Source organism: Nicotiana tabacum, chromosome 8, assembly GCF_000715075.1.
Source record: "Nicotiana tabacum cultivar K326 chromosome 8, ASM71507v2, whole genome shotgun sequence".
NCBI classification, from domain to species: Eukaryota; Viridiplantae; Streptophyta; class Magnoliopsida; order Solanales; family Solanaceae; genus Nicotiana; species Nicotiana tabacum.
Genome location: NC_134087.1, coordinates 101,610,446 through 101,620,621, shown reverse-complemented (window position 1 = coordinate 101,620,621; position 10,176 = coordinate 101,610,446).

Genomic DNA, 10,176 nt, shown 5'->3' with positions numbered 1-10,176 from the left:
AAGTTGTGACACCAATTATTAGGTAGAGGCATATGTTGATTTCTGAATTATTTTGGTTTATTTTGTTGAAGTCTTCCGCTTAATCTCATATTCCGCTATTATTTAAATGTTTGTCACCTGTTAAAGCAAGTTGTTAAAGGGATTAAAACAAAGAAGTCAAGAATTTTCTAAATTTCGCGGCTTGACTAGCTTCTATGAGTAGGCGCCATCACGACTCCCGTGGGTGGAAAATCCGGGTCGTGACATTTTTAGAGGTTGCCGAAGATTGCAAGGTAGCTGCATGGTGTCCGCAGCCATGCTATTCTCCTTCCTATCTTGTTCCTTTCTGCATTTTTGGACTTATGATGTATTAGACAGTTGGATGTGTACTTAGAGGCTCTAGACTCGTGACACCAGATGTTTGGGCTGTGTTGTTTTATGTTTTATTGACCTTAGCACATTTTAGTTGTTTTAAACACTTATTACGAAAATTTGGTATTTAAACCCGTGTTAGAAAATGGTTTATTAAAAAAAGGGTTATGATTGATGTTTGGGTTAGCTTGCCTGGTAATGTGATAGGCGCCATCACGACCGGGTATTTGGGGTCGTGACAAGTTGGTATCAGAGCCTAGATTACATAGGTCTCGCGAGTCATGAGCCAGTTTAGTAGAGTCTCACGGATCAGTACGGAGGCATCTGTACTTATCCTCTAGAGGCTATAAAACCTTTAGGTAAAACTTCATATTTTTGAAATTCTTGTCGTGTGAATCTGTTGATCCTAGTACTAAACTTCTGTTATCCCATTCTCTCACAGATGGTGAGGACACGTGCTACCGGGCAGGATGGACGACCACCAGTACCACCAGTTGGGGCCACTAGAGGCTGAGGACGCGGTCGAGGTCGTGGTAGGGGCAGAGGAGCTAGGGCAGCACCTGTAGATTCACCAGCTGCCCCAGTTCAGGATCAGGTCCCAGTTCTAGACGCTACAGCAACACCAGCTCAGACACTAGCTGTGCCTATTGTGATTCCAAGACATCTGGAGGCTTTAGCTCAGATTCTATTAGTGTGTACCAGTTTGGCTCAGACGGTCTCAGTTACTACGACTGCAGCTACTTCTTAGGCCAGGGGAGGCACCCAGACTCTCATTGCTCGTGCACCTGAGTAGGTTGTGCAGGGACTCCAAATACCGGGGGCACCTCCAGCCCAGCCGGTTGCACCAGCTCATGAGTATGTGGTACCAATTATGCCGGACAACGAGCAGCGTCGACTAGAGAGGTTTGGTAGACTTCAGCCTCCGATATTTAGCAGTGCAGAGGGCGTAGATGCCCAGGGTTTCTTGGATAAGTGCTAGAGGATGCTTCGTACAGCAGGTATTCTAGAGACCAGTGGTGTAGCATTCACTACCTTTCAGTTTTCTAGGTTTGCCTTCACTTGGTGGGAGGCGTAGGCCTGTTGGTGCAGTGCCCCTTACCTGGCAGCAGTTCTCTGTTCTCTTTCTGGAGAGGTATGTGCCACAGTCTCGCCGAGAGGAGCTGTGCAGGCAGTTCGAGGAGTTGTTTCAAGGAGAGATGACTGTGATGTGGTATGAGATGCGGTTCTCTAAGTTAGCTCGTCATGCGTTCTGGTTGGTTCCCATAGACCAAGAGAGGATCAGGATGTTTGTTGATGGCCCCACATATCAGCTTTGGATTCTCATGACTAGGGAGAGGGTGACAGGTGCTACTTTCGAGGAGGTTGGTGACATTGCCCGTGAGATTGAGTCGGTTCGTCGGTAAGAGTGAGAGGAGAGGGAGGCCAAGAGGCCTCGGGGATTTGGTAGCTTTAGTAGTGCTCCTTCGAGGGGTCAGTTTCAGTAGGGTAGAGGCCATCCATTCAGGCAGGCTCAGTCAGCTCACCCATGTTATCTTGGGGCATCATCGGGTCATGGTTCTCACAGTTCTCATCAGGGACACTCATCACTCAGTGCCCTTCCAGCCCAGAGTTCGTCTCGTGCTCCATCAGTTCAGGGTTCTTCCATGCCAGGTCCTTCTACTGGTCATTCCGTTGCCAAGGCTTCCCTTCAGTCCCCATCTCCAGCACCGAAGAGTTGTTATGAGTGTGGAGAATTTGGGCATATAAGGAGGTAATGTCCTCGTCTTCATGATAGTCCGTCTCAGCAGAAGGGTCAGCCATCGACTTCAGCTCTAGTTACTTCACCACCTACCCAGCCAGCTAGGGGTGAAGGTCAGTCAGTTAGGGGTCGCCCTAGAGGGGGAGGTCGATCAGGTAGTGGTCAGGCTCATTTCTATGCCCTCCCAGGTAGTCCAGATGCTGCTGCTTCAGATGTCGTGATTTCAGGTATTTTTCTAGTGTGCCACAGAGATGCCTCTATATTATTTGATCATTGTTCTGCCTTTTCTTATGTGTCATCATACTTTTCCCGTTATTTGGATATGCCCTGTGAGTTTCTTGTTTCACCTGTTCATGTATCTACTCCAGTGGGCGATACTGTTATTGTAGACTGTGTGTACCGGTCGTGTGTGGTGACTATTGGGGGTCTAGAGACCCAAGTGGATCTTTTATTATTGTGTATGGTGGATTTCGATGTCATTTTGGGCATGGATTGGCTATCTCCGTGTCGTGCTATTCTGGACTGTCATGCCAAGACAGTCACATTGGCTATACCAGGTGTGACACAGATCAAGTGGCGAGGTTTGACTGACTATGTTCCTAGTAGAGTGATCTCATTCTTGAAGGCCCAACGTATGGTTGGGAAGGGATGTCTTTCGTATCTAGCCTTTGTGAGGGATGTCGGTGCAGAGACTCCTAGTATTGATTCTATTCTAGTTGTGAGGGATTTTCCCGATGTGTTTCCTGCAGACCTGTCAGGCATGCCACCGGACAGGGATATTGATTTTGGTATTGACCTGGTGTCGGGCACTCAGCCCATTTTTATTCCGCCGTATCGTATGGCACCAGCGGAGTTGAAAGAGTTATAGGAGCAGCTTCAAGAACTCCTTGATAAGGGGTTCATTCGGTCGTGTGTGTCACCTTGGGGTGCGCCGGTTCTATTTGTGAAGAAGAAGGATGACACTATGAGGATGTGCATCGATTATAGGCAATTGAACAAGGTAACAATTAAGAACAAGTATCCTTTGCCCCGCATTGATGATTTATTCGACCAGCTTCAGGGAGCGAGAGTGTTCTCCAAGATTGATCTCCATTCGAGTTATCACCAGTTGAAGATCAGGGACTCAGATATTCTTAAGACAGATTTTAGGACCCGTTATGGTCATTATGAGTTCTTGGTGATATCTTTTGGGTTGACCAATGCCCCAGTAACGTTCATGCATTTGATGAACAACGTGTTCCAGCCTTATCTCGACTCGTTTGTCATAGTCTTCATTGATGATATTCTGGTGTATTCGCGTATTTAGGAGGAGTACGCGGAGCATTTGAGAGTTGTGTTGCATAGATTGAGGGAGGAGAAGCTTTATGCAAAATCTCCAAGTGTGAGTTTTGGCTCAGTTCAGTGGCTTTCTTGGGACACATGGTGTCCAGCGCGGGTATTCAGGTTGATCCGAAGAAGATAGAGGCAGTTCAAAGTTGGCCCAAACCGTCCTCAGCCACAAAGATTCACAGCTTTCTCGGTTTGGCGGGTTATTATCGCCGGTCTGTTCAGGGATTCTCTTCTATCGCATCGCCCTTGACCAAGTTGACTCAGAAGGGTGCTCCATTTGTGTGGTCGGATGAGTGTGAGGAGAGCTTTTAGAAGCTCAAGACCGCCTTGACCACAGCTCCAGTGTTAGTTTTGCCATTAGCTTCAGGTTCATATACCGTGTATTATGATACTTTATGAGTTGGTATTGGTTGTGTGTTGATGCAGGAGGGTAGAGTTATTGCTTATGCTTCTCGTCAGTTGAAGCCCCATGAGAAGAACTACCCCGTTCATGATTTGGAGTTGGCTGCCATAGTTCGCACGTTGAAGATTTAGAGGTATTACTTGTATGGTGTATCTTGTGATGTGTTTACTGATCATCGTAGCTTCCAGCACTTGTTCAAGCAGAAGGATCTTAATTTGAAGCAACGGAGATGGCTGGAGTTGCTAAGGGATTATGATATTACTATTCTGTACCATCCGAGGAAGGCCAATGTGGTGGCCGATGCTTTGAGCCGAAAGGTGGTGAGTATGGGGAGTTTGACATATATTCCAGTTGGGGAGAGACTACTTGCAGTTGATGTTTAGGCCTTGGCCAATCGGTTCGTGAGGTTAGATGTTTTGGAGCCCAGTCAGGTACTAGCATGCGTGGTTTCTCAGTCTTCCTTATATGATCGCATCAGAGAGCGCCAGTATGATGATCCACATTTGCTTGTCCTTAAGGACATAGTTCAACATGATGATGCCAGAGATGTGACCATTGGTGATGATGGGGTGTTGAGAATGCAAGGCCAGATTTGTGTGCCCATTGTAGATGGGCTTCGGGAGTTGATTCTGGAGGAGGCCCATAGCTCGCAGTATTCCATCCATTTGGGTGCCACAAAGATGTATTAGGATTTGAGGCAGCATTATTGGTGGAGAAGAATGAGAAAGACATTGTGGTATTTGTAGATCGGTGTCTCAATTGTCAGTAGGTGAAATATGAGCATTAGAGACCGGGTGGCATGCTTCAGCAAATGGATATCCTAGAGTGGAAGTGGGAGAGGATCACCATGGACTTTGTAGTTGGACTTTCATGGACTTTGAAGAAGTTCAATGCTATTTGGGTGATTGTGGATCGATTGACCAAGTCCACGCACTTCATTCCTGTGTGTACTGCTTATTCTTTAGAGCGGTTGGCAGAGATCTATATCCGGGAGATTGTTTATTTTCACGGTGTCCCAATTTCCATTATTTCAGATAGGGGCACTCAGTTTAATTCGCAGTTTTGGAGGTTTGTGCAGCGAGAGTTGGGTACTCAGGCTGAGTTGAGCATAACTTTTCACCCTCAGACGAACGGGCAGTCCAATTGCACTATTCAAATATTGGAGGACATGTTGCGTGCTTGTGTCATTGATTTCAGAGGGTCATTGGATAAGGTTCTACCGCTTGTAGAGTTTGCTTATAACAACAACTACCAGTCGAGTATTCAGATGGCTCCATATGAGGTTCTGTATGGGAGGCGATGTAGATATCTAGTTGGTTGGTTCGAGCTGGGTGAGGCTAGGCTATTGGAGACAGACTTGGTTCAGGATGCTTTAGAAAAGGTGAAGGTAATTCAGGAGAGACTTCGTACCGCACAGTCGTGGCAAAAGAGTTATGCTGACAGGAAGGTTCGGGATGTGTCCTACATGGTTAGGGAGAAGGTTCTGTTGAAGGTTTCACCCATGAAGGGTGTTATGAGATTTGGGAAGAAGGGTAAATTCAGTCCTCGATTCATTGGGCCTTTTGAGGTGCTTTAGAGGATTGGGGAGGTGGCTTATGAGCTTGCTTTGCCACCCAGCTTGTTGAGTGTGCATCCGGTATTTCATGTTTCTATGCTTCGGAAGTATATTGGGGATCCGTCTCATGTTCTGGATTTCAGCACGGTTCAGTTGGATGGTGATTTGACTTATGATGTGGAGCCAATAGCTATTTTGGGTCGTCAGGTTCGAAAGTTGAGGTCAAAGGATATAACTTCAGTGAAAGCGCAGTGGAGAGGTCGGCCCATGGAGGAGGCTACCTGGGAGACTGAGTGGGAGATACGGAGTAGATAGCCTCACATGTTTAAGGTTTAAGGTATGTTTCTTGACTCGTACGGGGACGAACGTGTATTTAAGTTGGGGAGGATGTGACGACCCGACCAGTCATCTCATGAGTTACCACTCCGTTTCCCCTATTTCCGCTTCTTATTGCTTTGTTTAATGGTTTTATATGTGATCGGTTGATTGGTTTGGGTTCAGAAAAGATTTGGTAAGGTTTGAGACACTTTGTCTCTTTTGAGGAAGCTTAAGTTGGAAACGTCATCAACCGGATGTTGACTTATGTGTTCGAGGGCTCGAATGTGAGTTCCGATGGTTCGGATAGCTTCGGGAGGTGATTTGGGACTTAGGATGATGATCGGAATGAGTTATAGAGGTCCGGAGTAGGTTTAGGCTTGAATTGGCGAAATTAGATTTTTGACGATTTCCGGTTGATAGGTGAGTTTTGATATGGTGCTTGGAATGGAATTCTAAGAGTTGCAGTAGTTCCGTTTGGTCATTTGGGATGTGTGTGCAAAATTTCAGGTCATTCGGACGTGGTTTGGTTGGTTTTTTTATCAAAAGCGTAATTTAGAAGATTTTGGAAACTTAGGCTTGAATCCGATGTGTTTTGGTTGAATCGGTGTTGTTTGAGTTGTTTGGAAGATTGGTATAAGTTTGAATAAGGTTTTGAGATATGTTGGTGCTTTTGGTTGAGGTCCCGGGGGCCTCGGGGTGATTTCGGATGATTGACGGGGAGTTGGAGATTTTGTTGAAGCTACAAATTTTTCTGCTTCTGGTATTTCCGCACCTGCGGATTGGGGACCGCAGGTGCGATCTCGCATGTGCGAGAAGGGAGCCGCAGAAGTGGAATGAATCTAGGGAGGCAGGAAACCGCAGAAGCGGTTAGTGACCGCACCTGCGAAGGCGCATGTGGGGCTGATGCATCGCAGATGCGGATCGGGACAGAGTTAGTGAAAACTGCAGAAGCGGTTCTTTGGCCGTAAATGTGGTACCGTAGAAGCGTGTATACGGCCGCAGATGCGAAAATGCCTGGGCCAGAAGGTATAAATTGTTCCTTCTCGATTTTTGAGCTATTTCACCATTTCTAAGTCAGCTTTGGAGCTTTTTGGACGATTTTAAAGAGGGATTTCAAGGGAACTTCATTGAGGTAAGGATTTTAGACCTAAAACTCATTCCTATGGTATTATTTCACGGATTAAAGCTATAATTTATGGATTTTAAGGGTTAAAATTAGGGAAAACTAGGGCTTGGTATTGTAGACCTAGACTTGAGAATTTGAGGGACCTATTGTGGTCGGATTTTGGTACTTTTGATACATATGAACTCATGGGGAGATAAGAAATCTATTGATGTGAATTTTATCGAATTCTGAGATGTGGGCCCGAGGGTCGGGTTTTGGTAAATTCGGGATTTGTGTCGTATATTAATTATTTTTGCTTGGGCTTCGTTCCTTTATCATATTTTGACGTCGTGATTCTGATTTTTGATAGATTCGACACGAGTGGAGGCCGATTCGAGGGGCAAAGGTGTTGCAGAGTAGTATTTTCACCGATTTGAGTTAAGTAACCATTGTAAATCTGGAACTGAGGGTACAAACCCCGGTATTTGACTTGTTTTGATAAATGCGGTGACACACATGCTAGGTGACGAGCGTGTGGGCGTGCACCGATAGGGATTTGTGACTTGGTACATCCCGTAGCGACTATTAAGCCGCATATTTGATTTGGAACCTTATGATATTTCATATTTTAGTTATTTATATTATATTATGGGTTGTATGCCATGTTTGGAACCTTGTGCCAACCTGTTGAGACCCATAGGGGCATTTTTACTGTTTTTCCTCACTCTACTTGTTGAAAGCATATCATCAGTCATGTTTTACCTGTTTATTGTTTAAAACTGGTTTTATCACTTTACTTTTAAATGTGAGGACTGTTTGGATTGAGTTCCCTAATTTCTACTGTTGTGCCCGAGAGGCTGTGAGGTTAATGATTGAGAGAGGTTGAGAACCTAATGGTGAGGATATTTATATATGTATGAATTATGGATCGGGCTTCACGCCGCATCTGTACTTATATGGATTGGGTTGCACGTCGCAGTGATGCGTGCCACAACGATATGACGCTTGGGCTGTAGGAGTGCCTTCGGAGTCTGTACACCCCCAGTGAGCGTAGTCGACTATAGACTATGGATCGGGCTGCACGCCGCAGCGGTTACTATGATTATTATTATTATGAGTTACTAATGAGCCTGAGTGCTGAGAGTGAGTACTGAGTGACGAGAGTTGACTCACGAATGACTGAGAGGCTGCCCGAGATGCCATATTCAGAGTGATACCTTGCCCGAGGGGCCCAGTCATGATATTTTTACTGACTTCACTCTTCTTTTAAAATAAGACTCTGTTGAAAAATTTCTAAGTATATGATTTCAAGTATTTAAACTGAAACTGAAGATTTTATGACAAAACTGGTTCTAAACTATGGAGTTTGATCTGTTATACTGTTGTTTATTCCTTTATATGATATTAACTTCTCGTCACTGCTTTCAGACCTTATTTACTTTAGTTACTTACTGAGTTGGCATACTCACGTTACTCCCTGCACCTTGTGTGCAGATCCAGGTACCCGAGTGGCGGAGTGAGAGTCCTCAGCATTTTCAGAGGTTGCCGGAGATTGCAAGGTAGTTGCATGGGGTCCGCAGCCCTACTATTCTCCTTCCTATCTTGTTCCTTTCCGCATTTTTAGGCTTATGATGTATTAGACAGTTGGCTATGTATTTAGAGGCTCTAGACTCGTGACACCAGATGTTTGGGCTGTGTTGTTTTATGTTTTATTGGCTTCCGCACATTTTAGTTGTTTTAAACACTTATTATGAAAATTTGGTATTTAAACCCGTGTTAGAAAATGGTTTATTAAAAGAAAAAGGGTTATGATCGATATTTTGGTTGGCTTGCCTAGTAATGTGATAGATGTCATCACGATCGAGTATTTGGGGTCGTGACAGATTATATGTTTATAAACATATAATATGCTCATTACATATTTATTGTGTGTAAGAATGAATTTGGATGGACGTTGGCAATAAGTGGATGATTTGATGCAAAAGCAGTAGAGATGCAATACTTGGGAGCGTGCCACAATTAGTGCATTTCATGAAGGTAGGTGCGAAATAGCATAGGAGATGAACAAAAAATAGCCAAGTATGGAGGTTGGCACTGGACATGGCATGTGAAAGAACAAAGAAGAAGAAAAAATAGCTGGGAGAGTGCTAGAAGTCGCGCGCTGCACCAACTCTAGCACGCGACTCAGCGTGTCCTTTTCGAATTAGGAGAGATCACAGACGCCCCTCATCAACCCTAATGGATACAAATACATCATAAAATGTACTTTTGAATCAAGAGACACTACTTTAGGGTTAGACAATACCCAAGGAGGCAAGAATACGCTAGGAGCAAGGAGGAAGATTCAACCACGAGTTTTTCCTTTCTTCTTCCTATTTTTATTGTTGGTTATGAATTTGAGTATTGTGTTTTGACATACTTTTATGAATAGCTAATTTATTATCTAGAGTTTTGATGGAACCTCTTGGAGGATGAATTTTTGTTATATTTTAATATAATTTGACCTTTGGATTTATCTACTTGTTCAACTATGTGCTTATTTCCGTTGATTGAATGACCATCGATTGACTGTATCTATTTATTATGTGTTTCTTGAGAAAGGATACATATTTATGTGGTTGTTGAATAACGTCACTCCTATGGTATATGAGAGATCAATGAGGCGGGTTTAAAAGCGGGGTTAGAGATAATGATGCTTTGACATGATCATAGTGAGCGGTGAAAAAGTTCGAGCTAGCGTAATTTGAGAGAATATGACTAGTACATTATTGTAGTTGCTCAAGAGAGAATTACGATAAGTCGAGTGCTCATGATTAGTAGAGAATACATTGACAAAATTGTTGGAGACTTAGCGAGAAAGATTTCGACAATTGGGAAAACCATAACTCTAGACCTCCTTAATTTAGTCTCCAACCCTTTATATCTTTAGTTGTTAACTTACTATTTTAATTTGTTAGTTAATTAGTTCGATATAAGAATATTAATATTTATAACTTAGAAATTGTCCGAGCTTGCCTTATTGGTGATATTGAACAGTTATAGCAAAACCTTAGTTCTCAGTGGGATTTCACTCCGGACTCTTAGACCGGATTATATTTGCAGCGACCGCTTATCATTTTTAGGACTAGAGTTGGGCATGATTAAATTTTGGCGCCGTTGCCAGGAAATTAACTATGTAGTTGTGGCTGTAAATATCGCTTAGTGTCAAGTCTGACCTTTTTATTTTTGATTTAAGAAACATGAAAACTTGGAATTATAGGAGTTTAGGTGTTGGTAATTCTTCTTTTGATCCTTATTTATATTGTGAAGGAAACCACTCGTTGCAGAATTATCAAAATATTCTGGAGAGTGAGTTATGTGCACCAACTCAATCTTAT